Genomic DNA, 17,577 nt, shown 5'->3' with positions numbered 1-17,577 from the left:
GTCGTCTTACTTCAGGGCCCAAGGTGATCGAGTATCTACCATCTTGAATGTTGCTGGTAGTCAATGGCTTTGGAATCAGACAGAGTCCATTCCATGATTTCTTTGTTGTGTGAACCCACTGCTTTTTCTAGGTGGAAAATGGAGCACACCATCTCCTAGCAACTTCCAAAAGCCTACAGTCGTATCCAGAGAATAAGAGCTGTTTTTTGCTGAGTCCCCATGGGGTCTAAGACTGGAAGTCATGTTTTGGTAGAGACCAGTTGTTAACATAGCTCTTTTCTCTTTTTCTCAGACATATAACCAGACTCTATACAGTCATATGTGGCCATATGACTGAGTTCAAGTGTTAAAATTAGAATGGAAGTGATATGCAACATATCCAGGATGGACTGTTTGATCCTCTGTTCTTTCTTCTTCTACAAACCTAACATAGACGAGCATTGGTGGCCTTGGAAGGGATGTGGTTAGGACAGCAGAGTCACAAGATGGAATGAGCCTCTGTCCTTAAATCATTGCATGGAGGAAAGCTACTTACCCACCTGGAATAGTCATTTTGGGCTTTTCTTGTGCACACACACATACATACACAAACTTCTATCATGTTTGAGCCATTCCTTGTTTTAGTTCAATTATTACAACAATCATCATATCCTCAATGAATACAAATATCTTTGCCAAGATCTTGGTGAATTGGTGAAGAGGCCCTCTGAGGAGACAATTTGCATGCAGACTTTGACAGAAGGTTCTATAATTACAGAAAAGGACGGCAGGAGAGGAGGACTTGAGGAAGAGCAGTTCTCTTCTGGATACCCAGACCCCAGCCCAATTCCATGCCTTTGGAGAAAGCTTGATGATCTGGAGTAAGGAGTGGGATTCTCCTCACTTTTGTATAAACAGTTTCAGGCTCTCTAAAGACCCTCAGTGCCTTAGTGAGGGTGAGCTGAAGGGAGTGTACAGGTAGGTAACAGCCATGTTGAATATGAGGCATTTGTGCCTTCAAAATTTTCTCTGCCACAGGTTGGAAATCTTCACTTCTAGGGTAGTTCCTGTGAGATTTAGCATTGATTCCAGAAGACTCTGTTAAATTGGGTGTAAATTATGAAAAAGCATGACTAATAAACCCCAAAGCATGGTTGAACTAACAAACAATGTCCACAATATGAGAAAGCTAGATGTGAACTGGGAGGAAATGGGGCCCAGCAAGCAATCTGGGAATCTCAGTTTCAGTCCTGGCTCTGCCAACTTGATGTGTTACTTTAAGCAAGTTCTTGGTGCTCCATTCTTCAACTTCTTTTAATTCCTTTGTTTCTTTCAAGACTGAATCCTGATGTCACTTCCTCTTAGAAGTCTTCCCTGATTGCAGCCAGGGTTAAGTACCCTGGTAAGGCCTACCCATCCTCCATGCTCCCACAGAGGAGTGCTGTACCATAGCACCATTATTGTGTGTCCCCAAATGGAGTGGATATTCTCAAGGGTAGGAACTATGTCTTACTCACTGGTGGATCCGCAGCATGTGGCCCAGGGTCTGGCCTACCAAAGGTGTGCTGAGTACACTATAAACTTATTCTGCTGGAGATTTGTGTCCCACGTAAAGAAGAGATTAGGGCCATCTTCATCCCAAAGACAGAAGCTGAGTTGGAGCCTGAAGGAAGCAAGAGACAAGGAAGAGGAATTCCAAACAGAGGGAACCATGTGGGCTGGGCCTGAGATAAATTCCAGAACAGCCTTCACAGGGCAGTCGGGGGCAAGAGGTCCCTTGAGTCTCAGATGGTAGAAGCCATAGGCGTTTCTATGCAGATTCTGGGAAGAGGCTGGTGGGAACAGGCTCCTGCACTATTGTCCCCAGGGATCCCGTATTACCTCCAGAGCTGTCTGGCTGCTGTCCTCAGGCATGCCTATGCTATCATCAGTATTACCAATGTTCAGGGGATGAAATAAATAAATAAAGCTATATTAATATCAGCTCCATTAGAAACACATGAAATAAATTAATGTTTGCCAAATGGGAAAAGAAAAAATCAATAGGGAAAGAAATATTATTTTTAATCTTCTGAGAAGGTTTTTATAAACAACAGAAAGGGAAAAAAATAAAAACCATGGAAAAAGAATCTGCCATCATCCTTTTAACCTTTATTTATTATCACTCATTCTACATCATCCCGAACTGCATGATAATTTAAAATTTCATTTTAATTTCAATGTATCATATAATTCAACCTAGCCTTTTACAGCATTTTTTTTTTTTACTGAAAACTTTTAAAATGTCTCAAAAGGAAATACAACCAGGGGGAGGGAGGGTAAGAAGTCCTGTAACCTTCTAGAGTAGTCATTTAATTTCTGAGATTAAAAGGTCTGTGCAAAAATATGATAACACTAAAAGCAACAGACATGACCAATGTGCATGTTCCTTAACGCGTGCTGACTCACGTGGAGTGGCTGCGGCTGGCTTCTCTCTGTGTTCTTCCAGGCTTTCACTGGAATTCAAATTATTTGAAGACTCTGGGCCATTTTGGTTGTTTTAGAAGAATATTTTTTCACTTGTTTCTACCACGTTTGATCCATTCTGAGATGGTAGCAGCATCTCCTTTCTTGGACTTGTCCTATAGTTCCTGCCTGAGAGACTTCTAGAGTTTCAGAAAGTGACTCCTATTAGTAGCTAGCCCTTACTGAGCACATACTCTGTGCCACTTAGTCAAGTGTTACAAATACATTTTGTTATTTAAGTCTCACCACCCTATGAGACAGGCAGTTTTATTGTTCTCATTTCACAGAGGTTAAGTAAAGTACTGGAGGCCAGAGAGCTCAGGAGTAACAGGGATCTGAGCCCAAGCCCAGTGGACGTCAAAGGCTGTGCTTTTAGAATCACCAAAGGGAGCTAACAGGAAATAGGGAGGTGCTGGGCTTCCTTCTTTACATTGCCTCAACTAGGCTCCTGAACCAGAGACACCCCTCTACCATGGCTCTGTTAGGAGAATTTATTTTCTAAGAAAATAATGGAGAGGGAGAGGGAGTATGCTGTGTGTGACCCTGGGCTGTGGAGTCAGGCTGGACCTGTAATATGGTCGCTAAGACCTGCACTCTGCCCTGCGTCCTCCCTCCTTTGACCAGGTGCTTATTATCCTATTGTGTGTGGACAAGTATGAGTTGGCCTGTGGTTACTGATTACAGAGAGGTGTGCTGCCAGGCTCAGCAGGTCATTTGACTATTTACTGTTCATTAATTAATTTATTCATTCAGGCATTGAGCTAGTCATGATAGATTAGATTATGCTGAAATAAAAAATAAACCACTCCCCAAAGCTCAGGGATTTAAAATAGCAAAAATTCGGGGTACCTGTGTGGCTCAATTGGTTAAGCATCCAGCTCTTGATTTTGGCTCAGGTCATGATCTCATGGTTCATGAGATTGAGCCCTGCGTCAGGCTCTGTGCTGACAGCATGGAGCCTGCTTGGGATTTTTTCTCTTTCTTTCTCTGCCCCTCCTGAACACATACCCTCTCTCTCTCAAAATGAATAAATAAGCATTTTTAAAAATAGTAAAAATTCATTTTTTTTCTGATACATGTTTAATACGAGTAGTCAGGGCTTTTGCTCAGGTTCCATCTTGATGTGTGCTTCCCTGGCCTCTACAGTAGGGGGATACAAATGTGGTTAATCATGCACTGGCTCTTCATGGCTCTCTTTGGAAATGATACATGTCACTTCTACTTATATGTCATTGGCTAAAGCAAATCACATGACCAAATGCATCTGGAAGGACATGAATTGGAGGATCTGTGAACTCCCTTGATGACAGCCATGAGACTCTACAGGCACTCTGATACTGTGGAAAGCCTTTATTCTAGCACAGCAGGCAGTTAATGAATCTGTGAATAATTTTAGGCAGAATTAAGTGCTATGAAAAATCGAAGTAGCAGAAGAGTAGAGAGTGATGGAGGTGATATGGAGAGGAAGCTTTGTCAGAGACGGTGGTCAGGAAAGACTTCTTTGAGAATGTGACATCTGAGCTGATAGTTTCAGTGAAGAAATGAGCCACAAAATCTAGAGAAAGAACATTTTAGGGAAGAGAAGGAGGGAACAGCAAGTGCAAAGACCCAGAAGTGGGAATGAACGTCATATGCCTGACGGACAGCTGGAAAAACCAGCTGGGCTGGGGTGGAGTGAGGCAAGGGAGGGGGGCTGTGCACAAGGGGTAGAGGGAGCCAGACCACAAGAGCCCTAGAAGGGCGTGATTAGGGTTTTAAATTTTAACTCAAGTGTGATGAAAAGCTATTGGAGGATCTTTAAACAAATGAGTAATGGATTTTATTTACATTTTTATAAAGATCATTTGGCTGTTCTGAGAAGAGACCGTAGTCTGCAAAGGTAAAGGCAGGGAAACCACTCCAGAAACAACTGTGTCAGTCTCATGTCCTCTTCTCTGGCCCTGGGAGCCCAGAGACAAGTGTGGATAGTTTGCACATTTCTGCCCCTCAGAGCCACTCTTCTTAGCCTTCACTGGGCTATCCACACAGGTAAGGCCTGCCTTGGGTCGGGGGTTCACCAAAGGGATGTGTGTCTTCCTTCTACTGCACATCTCAGAATTTCCAAGGGAAAAATGGCACTCATACGCCAGATCCCTCCTGCTATTCCAGAACATAGAAGACATGGCTCCAAGGAGTGAGTCGAATTCTGTGGAACCTTTCCAGTGGCTTAGAGCCATGCCACATTTGATTGCCACAATTTTTCTCCCTAATCATGCCTGAAAAATAAATTCCTTGCTTTTTAAAAAAAATTATAATTTTTACAACTCCTGAACATTAATTTGCTTAATGCTGCCCTGTCACAGATGATGTGTTTCACCCAATGGGTTGGCACAAGAGATGGGCAGAAGGCGCCTCATATATTTGTGTCAGGCTTCATTGGCAATGATGTTTGTCAGGGGCTGCTTAAGTGACAGCCACAAAACACCTGATTATATACCTAGAATTACCTATTATGGCAGAGCAGCTCACACCTCTATCTGCCATCAGTGATTTGTATGTTTCAGTTGAAATGGGGATGAAACAAATCTGGAAGGAGGTAGATATCCAAATTAGTTCTCTGACCAACCTTTCACAATGAAAACAGGCCCCTTGGCTAAAAGTTTCTGTGTGGCAAATTTAGTCGGGGCACTGGCTGTTCCTATTCTTTCTTCTGCCCACCTGTAAACCTTTGGGCTCAGTTAAACCCAGGGGAGGGGCCCTAGCTGAGGCATTGCAAATGAATTTCAATTAAAGAGGATTAATTTCAATTAATTCTGAATCTACCCCAATTGGAGTTTAACTCTTAAACCAGACAAGAGAAATAGGGAAATTTAACATCTGTATGAAACTCAAACAATTTCCCATTTTCCCAGATTTCAATCTGAATTAGTATGGAAACAAAAACAATGCATTAAAATAATGCAGAATAAATAAGAAAGGCAGCAAATTTGCAATCCTACCACTTGCAGAAGCATACCATAATGAATGCAGTGCTTATTTATTCTTTAACTTGATTTTTTTGAATAGGTAACATTTCTACATGTTTTAAAAACCAAAACAATATATGTATGTACCTGAAGCAATAATAATTTCAGGTACCTTTTTAAAATTTTTTACTTGTTGTCTTGGAATAATTTTAAATTAATTTTTTTAACGTTTATTTATTTTTGAGAGAGAGAGCATGAGCGGGGAAGGGGCAGAGAGAGAGGGAGACACAGAATCCAAAGCAGGCTCCAGGCTCTGAGCTGTCAGCACAGAGGCCAATGTGGGGCTTGAACTCACGAACTGCGAGATCATGGCCTGAGCCAAAGTCGGATGCTTAACCGACTGAGCCACCCCTGGAGCCTCTGGAATAATTTTAGATTTATGGAAGAGTTGCAAAGAAAGTGTAAAGTCCCTGTAAAACGTTTACCCAGCTTCCCCTAATATCAACATCATCTATAGCCACAGTACCTTTGTCAAAAATAAGAAATTAACATTGGTACAATGCTATTGGCTAAATACAGACTTTATTCAGATTTCATCAGTTTTTCTACTAATGTCCTTTTGTCTCCTTCAGATCCAATCCAGAATATTACTTGATATTTAGTTACTGTATCCCTTTAGGTTCCTCTGATTTGTGACAGTTTCTCAGTATTTCCTTGTTTGCCATGACCTTGACAGTTTTGAAGAATACTGGCTAGATATTTTGTAGAATGTTCCTCAGTTGGGGTCTGCCTGATATTTTGTATGATCAGGGCTTTAGGGGTAGACTGCCAGAGATGAAGTGCCATTCTCATTGTATCATATTAGAGGCACATAATATAACATCATTTAACATTGTTCACTTGGTTAAGGTAGTGTCTTTTGCCTTTTAGATTTCCCTTCTGTAAAGTTATTATTTTTCCCTTTCTGTACCCTATCCTTGGACCCCATCCTTTGGACCTGTGTCATTGAGTCCAGTCCACTCTAGGAGAGGGGACTACCTACACATATTACTTGATATTCTTTTGTAAGGGAAGTTCGTCCCTATCCTCCATTTATTTATTCAATCATTTGTCTATGTAAATATGGAGTCATAGATTATTTCATTCTTTGGGTTGTAATCCAATACTACCGTAATTAATTTTGTTGCTCAGGGTAACAAGTAAAGCTTGTTGTTCCAGGTGTGGCCATTGGGAGCTCTTTCTTGTTGGCTCTTTGGTCCTTTTGACATGACTCCTTCGTTTACTCATTTTTTTTCCCTCTCAGACCTAGTAGTTGGACAGTAAGAAATATATGTATGTATACTAATCTCTCTCAAAATAAACAAGAGTTCACACTAGTATCTCTGCCTCTAACCCAGTACCACAGGATCTATTCTAGCCCTCCCTTCTTGCTTATCCATGACTCCTTTCCATGACAGTGAGGAAACTGGCTCCTATTGTCGGCAATGCCTTTCTTTATTTGTTCATTACTAGAATACATGTATTTTCATGACTGCTAACCTATATACCTATGAGAAATAAATTATCAACTGGAGTACAAGGTTTATGCACTTTATGTTTTTGTCTCTAGCCTTAGTATCCAGTCCAGACACCATTTCTGAAGCTACTTATGTCAGCTCCTTTTTACTCCACCTCCTTTAGTGAACTAGTGCCAAACACTGATCACACAGTTAGATTCCTTTGTCTCAGTAGGCATTCTACCCTAGGATCCCCCAACAGGTCGTTTATTGTGTTTTAATTAGCACACAGTGAAGTTCATGTTTCGTGAAACACAGTTTTATAAGTTCTGACAAATGCACCCATCACCCCAGTACTACACAGTCAAAATGCCCCTTTGTGGCCCTTTGTGGTCATACCTTCCCTCTCCTCCAATATGGAAACTACTGATTTGTTTTCTATCCCTGTGGTTTTACAGACACTTAAAAAAATGTTTGTCTAATTTATTTTAAAATTCAGGTAGCTCCTTATTATGCAGGCTTAAATGTATCACAGATCACACCCTCTCAATACTGCATGTGCAAGTCGCTACGCCATCCACAGTAGTAAAGTGATGGAGCACGACGTGGGTCGCAGAGTTAGCCTGCTGGAGCACATACCGAGCTCCCGTGCTTATTACCTGTGAGGCTGCAATTAAGTTACTAAACATTTCAGTGCCTTGGTTTCCTTTTCTCTGAAATGGGGATAATTGAAGAAGCTGGGGAGATGGCAGAGTAGGAGGACCCTAAGCTCACCTCATCCACAGATACAACTAGATAACACTCACGTCAGTGTAAATAATCCAGAAAATGACCTGACACCTGGCAGAACAAACTCCACAACTAACGGTAGAGAAGAGACCACATTGAAAATGGTAGGAAGGACAGAGACGTGGTGGGGAGCTAAAAGGACTGCAGACTGTCTATAGGAGAGAGGACCCCATCTCTGTGGGTTCAGAGATGATAGAGAAATAGACCCTCACACTGGGGAGCCCATGTAAGGAAGATGAATTCCCATAACATCTGGCTTTGAAAACTAGAGGGGCTGAATTTTCTGAGTTCTTACAACCAGTGGGACTTAAAGCCTGGAACTTTAAAAATTAGTGGGAGAGCTCTGGGAGAGCCTGGAGAAGAAACTGAGTCCCCACACTTGAGACAGCACAACCGCCTGGTGAAGTTATAGCACAGAGGCAGCAGTTTGAAAAATGCCTGGGGCGTACAGGAGAGAGAGTTATTTACTAATCTCAGACCATGTGCTGATAGGGCATAGATCTTTGGGAGACTTCTCGAGGAGCACCATTTCCCAGCCCCATCCCCCATTCTAGACACGTAGGAGCCAGCTCTGTGCTAACATTCGCTACTAAGTTGCTAACACCAAGCCCTGCCCCCTGGGCTTCAGGGGTCCACCCCCTCCAGTCACACTTGCCTCAGTCCTGAACTGAGGGTCCCCTCTCCTAGAAGACTGGCGCAAACCTTGCCAACAATGCGTCTCCAAACCTGTAGGCTTTGTGGGGCTTCAGTCCCATTGGTGGTGGTGGCAGGCCCCATGGAAGGCTGACACATGTCTTATTAAAACTGTGTCCCCCACCCAACCTGGCTGGCCTGGTCCCTGTGGTGGCACCATGTCCCCTTTAGTATGCTCTTGGCCAGAGCTCATTCAGTCTGGGGCCACAATGCTGGCAATGTGCAAGCAGGCCTGACAGGGGCAGCAATACTCCAAAGTAACTTCTATGCTGGGCTGAGGGGATAAAAATCACATATACCAGTCAGATGGTGGCCTGGGAGCAGACAGCTGGTCTTCACAAGAACAAAAGCTTCTCAGGGGACAACAGAGGGAAAGCACCCAGCAGTTTGGTGCTACTGCATCTTTCACAAACGTCTGGTCTTACTAAACTGAAGCCCAAGGTGGCCTAGACTTATCCACTAACCAACAAGGACCAAACACTGCCCCACAACAGGTAAAGAGAGCCATTGCAGATGACTGGCCTGAAGGAAAAAAACAACAGGGTACATACAACACACATGGGCAACACCCTTGAAGTACCAAGTTCTGGTGAACAGGGGACACTGCACTACAGGGCACTACAGGACCTCTTCTTCACAAGGCCATTACTTTCAAGAGCAGAGTCATAGATGACTTTCCTAACACAAAGAAACACAGAGAGTAGGGGAGGGGCAGAGAGAGAGTTAGACAAAATGAGGAGACAGGAATATAGTCCAAATAAAGAAATGGGACAAAATCACAGCAAGAGACCTAAGTGAAACAGATAGAAGTAATATGCCTGATAGAGAATTTAAAGTAATGATCATATAGATACTAATTGGAATTGAGAAAAGAGTACAGGACATCAGTGAGACCCTTAACAAAGGGAAAAAAAAGAACCAGTCAGAGATGTAGTACATAATAAATGAAATTAAATACACCATATGGAATAAATAGCTGACTAGAGGAAGCAGAGGAATGAATTAGTGACCTAGAAGACAGAGTAATGGAAAGTAATCAAGCTGAGTAGGTGAGAGAAAAAAAAAAATATGCAAAATGATAATAATTTTAGGGAACTCAGTGACTCCATCAAGCATAATAACTTTTGCATTAAGGGATCCCAGAAGAAGAGATAAAGGGACAGAAAATTTATTTGAAGAAATAATAGCTGAAAAATTGCTTAATTTGAGGAAGGAATCTCATATTCAGATCCAGGAGGCACGGAGAGCACCCCAGCAAAATCAATCCAAAGCTCCCAGCAAACAAAAGTCCAGGAGCAGAAGGCTTCACGGTGAATTCTACCAAACATTTAAAGAAGAGTCAACACCTATTCTTCTCGCAGTATTCCAAAAAACAGAAGAGAAAGGAAAACTTCCAAATTCATTCTATAAGGCCATCATTACCCTGATACCAAAAGCAGGTAAAGACACCACAAAAAGAGAGAGAGAGAGAGAGAGAGAGAGAGAGAGAGAGAACTACAGGCTAGTATTTCTGATGAATATAGATGCAAAAATCCTCAGCAAAACATTAGCAAACTGAATCCAACAATACATTAAAAAATCATTCACCACGATCAAATGGGATTTATTCCAAGGATGCAAGCCTTGTTCAATATTCACAAATCAATCAATGTAACACATCACATCAACAAGAGAAAGAATAACAAAACATATGATCATTTCAATAGATGCAGAAAAAACATTTGACAAAGTACAACATCCATTCATGATAAAAACTCTCAACAAAGTAGGCTTAGATGGAATGTACCTCAACATAATAAAAGCATTATATGAAAAACTCAGAAGCTAAAATCATACTCAGTGGGAGAAAATGGAGAGTTTTTCCCCTAAGGTCAGGAACAAGACAAATATATCCACTCTTACCACTTCTATTTAACATAGTATTGGAAGTCCTAGCCACAGCAGTAAGAAAACAAAAAGAAATTAAAGGCATCCAAATTGGTAAGGAAGAAGTAAAGCTTTCACTATTTGCACATGACATGATACTATTAATAGATAACCCTAAAGACTCTACCCCCAGACTACTAGAATAAGTGAATTCAGTAAGGTTTCAGGATACAAAATTAATGTACAGAAATTTATTGCATTCTATACACTAAAAATGAAGCAGCAGAAAGAGAAATTAAGAAAATAATCCCATTCAGGGGCACCTTGGTGTCTCAGTTGGTTAAGTGTCTGACTTCTGCTATTGGCTCAGGTCATGATCTCACGGTTTGTGAGATCGAGCCTCTCATTAGGTTTTGTCTTGGCAGCGTAGAGCCTGCTTGGGATTCTCTCTCTCCCTCTCTCCCTACTCTCCCTCTCTCAAAATAAATAAACAATTTTTTTTTTAAGTAAAAGAATCCCATTTAAAATTGCACCAAAAATAATAAAATACCTAGGAATAAACTTAACTAAGAGGTTAAGGTGAAAGACCTGTACCCTGAAAAGTATAAAATATTTATGAAAGAAATTGAAGATGACACAATGAAATGGAAAGATATTCCATGCTCATGGAAAGGAAGAATAAATATTGTTAAAATATCTATACTACCCAAAGTAATCTGCACATTTAATGCAATCTCTATCAAAATACCAACCACATTTTCCACAGAATTAGAATAATCCCCCAAATTTTATGGAACCACAAAAGACCCCAAATAGCTAAAGCAATCTTGAAAAAGAAGAACAAAACTGGAGGTATCACAATCCCAGACTTCAAGTTATATTACAAATTTGTAGTAATCAAAATGGTATGGTACTGGCACAAAAATAGATGCATAGAGCAATGGAACAGCAGAGAGATGCCAGAAATAAACCCATGATTATATGGTCAATTAATCTTCAACAAAGGAAGCAAGAATAAGAAGAAAAATACAGTCTCTTCAACAAATGGCTTTGAGAAAACTGGATAGCTATATGCAAAAGAATGAAATAGGACCACTTTTGTCCACTAAACACAAAAAACAAAATGGATTAAACCCTAAATGTGAGACCTAAAACCATAAAAATACCAAAAGAGAGCACAGGCAGTAATGTCTCTAACATTAGCCATGGCAGTGTTTTTCTAGATAGGTCTCCTGAGGCATCGGAAATAAAGGCAAAAATAAACTATTGGGATTACATCAACAAAAAAATCTTCTGCACAGCAAAGGAAAAAACAACAAAGCTAAATGGCAATCTATAGGATGAGAGAAGATATTTGCAAATGATATATCCAATAAAGGGTTAGTATCCAAAATATATGAAGAACTTATACAACTCAACACCCCAAAACAAAGAATCCAATTTAAAAATGGGCAGAAGACATGAATGGACATTTCTCCAAAGAAGATATCCAGATGTCCAACAGACACATGAAAAGATGCTCATTACTTATCATTAGGGAAATACAAATTAGAAATACAATGAGATATTACCTCACACCTGTCAGGATGGCTAAAATAAAAAACCTAAGAAACAAGTGTTGGTGAGGATGTGGAAAAAGAGGAATCCTCTTGTACTGTTAGTGGGAAATCAAACTGGTGTAGCCGCTGTGGAAAACAGTATGGAGATTCCTCAAAAAATTAAAAATAGAACTGCTCTACCATCCAGTAATGGCCTCACTGGGTATTTGCTTCCAAAATACAAAAAACACTAAATCAAAGGGGTACAATCACCCCTATGTTTATAGCAGCATTATTTACAATAGCCAAATTACAGAAGCTGCCCAAGGGTCCATTGTCCATTGATAGACGAATGGACAAAGAAGAGGTGGTGTGTGTGTGTATATATATATATATACATACACACACACACACACACACACACACACACACACACACACTGGAGTATTATTCAGGCATAATAAAGAAGGAAATCTTGCCATTTGCAACTACATGGATGGAGCCAGGAGTATAATGCTAAGCGAAATAAGTTAGTCGGAGAAAGACAAATACCATATATTCCCCCCTCATATGTGGAATTTAAGAAACAAAAGAGCAAAGAAAAAGAGAAAGAGGAACAGATTGTTAACTATAGAGAACAAACTCTTGGTTACCAGAAGGGAGGTGGGAAGGAGGATGGGTAAAATAGGTGATGAGTATTAAGGAGTGCACTTGTGGTGATGAGCACTGGGTGACATAGGGAATTGATGAATCACTGTATTGTACCCTGAAACTAATATAACACTGTATGTTAACTATACGGAATTAAATTTTAAAAAACACACACAATGAGCTATTACCTCACAACTGTCATAATGGCTACAATCAAAAACTCAAGAGAACAGTATGGAGGTTCCTCAAAAAGTTAAAAATGGAAATACTGTATCCAGTAATTGCACTACTAGGCATTTATCCAAAGGATACAAAAATACAGATTTGTATTTATAGCATTGTTTATAGCAGCACTATCAACAATAGCCAAACTGTAGAGAGAGCCCAAATGTCCACTGACATTTGTTGTATATACACAATGGAATACTACTCTGCCATCAAAAAGAATGAAATCTTGCCATTTACAACAACATGGGTGGAGTTAGAGTGTATTATGCTAAGTGAAATAATTCAGAGAAGGACAAATACCATATGATTTCACTCATATGTGGAATTTAAGAAACAAAACAAACAAAGAAAAAAGAGAGACAAACCAAACACTGACTCTTAACTACAGACAACAAACTGATCATTACCAGAGGCGAGGTGGGTGGGATGATGGGTGAAACAGGTGATGGGAAGTAAAAATACACTAATCTTGATGAGCACTGAGTAATACACGGGGCTACTGGATCACTGCATTGTACACCTGAAACTAACATAACAATATGTAAGCCACACTGGAATTACACTTTTTAGAAAAGTAGAAAAAAATGAGGATAATAATAATACCTACCTCCTGAGACGGATGTAAGGAAAGAATGAACTGATACATGTAAAGAATGGGGCCTAGAACCTAATAAATATTCCAAAACTGTCAGTTACTATCCTCCTCATTATTATTACTATTTTTATTCTATAAACCAGAGGTCCTCATTAAAAATGAATAAATTCCTTTTCATTAAAGGATATTTCACCTGCTAAATTATAAGCTGAAAATCAGGGCATTGGAAATGGAAACTTTATTTTCTTTCTTTCTTCTTTTTTAAAAATGTTTATTTATTTATTTTGAGAGAGAGAGATAGAGAGCGCACATGTATGAGAAGGAGAGCAGAGAGGGAGAGAGAAAGAATCCTAAACAGGCTCTGTTCTTTCAGCTTAGAACCAGACATGGGGCTTGATCCCATGAACTGTGAGATCATGACCTAAGCCAAATCAAGAGTCTGATGCTTAACCAACTAAGCCACCCAGGTGACCCTCCTTTGTTTTCTTTCTTGGTGATTGCTATTTCTCTTCTATCTAAAGTTTAACTCTCACTCACTACACAGACAAAACACACATATCCTTATTCATTTAAAAATCACTTACCCATGATTTAGTACCACAATGGGGACCAGACCTCTCTTTCATTGATACTGTATTATTGGCTTCTCCAATGGTTCCTAGCACATGGTAGAGATAATAAATAATTAGAGAGTGAATGAATGAGTCCTTACCACGTGCTACTGGTAATTGGAAATGCAGACATGAGTGAGTCCTAGTCCTCTGGTTGAGTCCGGGTGGCAGGCTTATAAACGCTATAACCCATGCCTCAGAGAGGCAGGCCTGACTGTCTCTTCTTAGGTCATGGAGAGAGGTCTCAGAGGAGGATTAGAAGTCCACTCTGTGGACCAGACAGGAAGGGTCCCTTTAGATGAGGACATACATGTAACCTTCTGGAGACTTGAGAGATCTTGGGATGTTCTGAGAATGGCAAATTGTCTGATACGACTGAGCACAGAATGCTTGGTCGTGGGGAAGCAGGAGCAGAGGCCAGTGTGGTGGCAATGGCCAGATCTCAATGGTTCTTATGTTCCATGCTGAGGAATTCAGATTCTCTTCTGAGGGCAGTGGCAGCTGCTGAAGGCTTTTGTGTAAGAAAGCAGCAGTGTTTGACGTTTCGGTAGATCAGTGAGGATGCAATAGTGAGAGTAGACAGAGGAGGGGGCATTTCATATATATTTTTTTATGTTTATTTAATTTTGAGAGAAAAAGAAAGAGTGCAAGCAGGGGAGGGGCAGGGAGAAAGGGAGTCACAGAATCTGAAGCAGGCTCCAGGCTCTGAGATGTCAGCACAGAGCCCAACACAGGGCCCGAACTCCTGGAACCATGAAATCATGACCTGAGCTGAAGCCTGACACTTAACCGACTGAGCCACCCAAGTGCCCTGAGGTGGGGACATTTCAAAGTAGGGAGACCAGGGGCACCTGGGTGGCTCCGTTGGTTGAGTGTGTAACTTCAGCTCAGATCATGATCTCACAGTTTGTGAGTTTGAGCCCCTCATCGGGCTCTGTGCTGACAGTTCAGAGCCTGGAGCCTGCTTCAGATTCTGTGTCTCCCTCTCTCTCTCTGCCTCTCTCTCTCTCTCTCAAAAATGAATAAACATTAAACACATTTTTTAAATAAAAAAATACATAAGGAGACCAATAGGAAACTGTTGGGAATATTTGGGAGAGACATGGCTGTGGTCTGAAATGGAATAGTGGAAAGGGAAAAGAAGAGAGAGTTGGGAGGCTTTTTAATGGGACATTTGACAAGATTTTGAGATCAACTGTATCTAAAGGACTGAGAATAGAAAGTAGTAGAGAAAGTGACAGCCAGTGTGCCTATTTGGGTAAACTACTGGATGGTGGAAATATTCCTAGGTTCCCCCTGGGGGTAGGGGAGAAAGAATGAGTACAGTGACACACAGACCTGCCTGTTAAATAAACCTGTGCACACATGTGCATACACACTATTCACCTACTAGCAGTTATTGACATTAAAACAGAAAACACAACATCAAAAGTGACAGAGGAGGTTACATGGTGGTTTAAAGGAACAAAAGGAAGGATGCATCTTCCCAAAAAGATTCAGATTGAGATGAGAGGAAAGAAACTATGTGCATAGTCATTGGGTTGTGAGATGACTGAGACCTGCTTTATCTTCAATTACCTCTGATTGGCATGACCTACTTCCTGCGATGGTGACTTTCAATAGATAAAGTGACATCCCATGTCTATGGATATATAACCAGTACCCATTGCCTACAAGTGAAGCCCTGTGAGTCCTTACCTCCTTTGGATGATGACATTTTCACAGCAGCAGCTGGTCCTGACTATGGGTAAGCCTGACACCTTTGCGTAGAAGGAAGCTGAATGGCTCCCATGAGAAAGGAGGTCCTGTGACCTTCGCCTTGTTAATGGTGCTCTAATCAATGGAGCAAACAAGTCTTACCCTGCAGAGGGTGCTTTATACTTTATATTCACTGACTGTTTTCCTGGAATAACATGCCCTGTGATGTAAATGCTGAAATTAAATGTTAAATTCAGAGGAAGGGTCCATATGGTAGGAAAAAGCAACTTACAACATAGGTGTTAAGACAATGTGGACTTCATCCTGACACCTTTTTGAGGGGCACAGGTCTTTAACCAGACTGGGTGTTCCTGTTGCCTGTCACTGCACATCATAGGGGCAGGAGGGACCCGGTTTGCACTCAGCACTGCTGTGACTATAATAGGACAGCTTTATGGCAAGCAAGGAGGCACATCTATTACCGAGTCTCTTGCTCCAAGCTGCAGATGAGAGAAATCCTCTAATCTCACTCAGTTTTAATCCTGGATTAAGGCAGATTTGTTAATAAAACACTAGTAAAATCAAGAATAGTTTGCAATTATCTTCAACTTCTATTACATATATTTTATGGTTTTAAAAACACACACACAGATGAGGTATATTTTAAATTCCCTGCACTTTTGAATAAAGGGTTCAGGGAAATTAAGAGTCCCAATGATAATGTGACTGCTGGAAAACACAAAGAAGGATGGGAAGAGAGAGTGGTTTGAGATAATAGTTTCCATGTTTACCTAACAGGCTAATCCAATAAAAATGATGACCCCAAAGAGTGCTGGTGTTGAGGGTAACCGTGAGTTTGTTGAGATGCATGTAGTATGTGTCGAGGTCAGATACAGCTGTGCTAGCCCAGATTGTCCCTAAGGGATAGCAGCATCAGCTATGCAACTCAAGGAGAAATAGCTGTCCTGACCCATCAGCTCTGCATGTAGGACTCAGCCAAACAGTGCATCACATACCTGGGGAATCTGTGAAACTCTGAAGGGAACACCCCCATCAGACTGTGCTGAGCCTGGGTCTCTAACCAGTCTGTGCTCCGGGGGATGCCATAAGTGGCTGCCTCTTTTCTCATTTCTAGAAGTGGGGCTGCTGGTGTGCTAAGATGGCACAGTCAGGGTACTAGGTGTCCCTACTTCCCTGAACCTTTGGGAGGGGACACATGAGTAGCACCAGTCTGTAAGAATGAATCACTTTCTGAACACACTTTCTGTGCAAACTTGTGCATGTTTGTGTTAGCCTTGCTTCAGACTGTTGTACATAGCCCCTCCTTTTCAGGGATGTGCCTGGACGCTCTCTTCCCTTGGGACTGATTTGGAGGTGAAAAGGGTCCAGAGAAATCACTGCCCCCAGCCGTCCATAGGTGGGATCCAGCTTACATGTATGTTTTCTTTGCTCAGCAAAGACTTAGCTCATACATTGCTGGGCAGGAAAGAGTACACTTCACATCACAACCACATTCCTGGCTTGTGGAAAATTTGAGAGGTGCCGTGACTCTGGGCTGCATTCCACCTGTGACAATCCTCAGGACAGCAGGGACAGCCATTCCCATTAGGTTAGGTGGGTGCACACACCACTCACCATCTGCCACACCATGCTTAGGTACCACTCTTCACAGAGGGTGACCATCCCTGCCATTCATTGCTTATTCTGCTTGTGCTGTTCTTCATCTTACAAAGAGGAAATTGACTCTTTTTTGCTCCTGTGTCTCTCTTAGGAGAAACGAGAGACCACAAGGGCTACACCCTTTGTCAGCATGCCTCATTCATTTATGGCACTTGCCTGGACCCTGTGGGCATTTGTTTTTGTGATCTTTACAAGTCTAGGCATATATAACTGGCAAGGCCATAGATACACAGAACAGCATGCACTGATACAGAGAGTATCTCAGATTTGACTAGATGCCATGGATCTTTGGGAATGCCAGCT

Source organism: Panthera uncia, chromosome C2 (assembly GCF_023721935.1).
Source record: "Panthera uncia isolate 11264 chromosome C2, Puncia_PCG_1.0, whole genome shotgun sequence".
In the NCBI taxonomy this organism is placed as follows: Eukaryota; Metazoa; Chordata; class Mammalia; order Carnivora; family Felidae; genus Panthera; species Panthera uncia.
The sequence above is the reverse complement of the archived record's forward strand: the minus strand, read 5'-3'. Positions refer to the sequence as shown.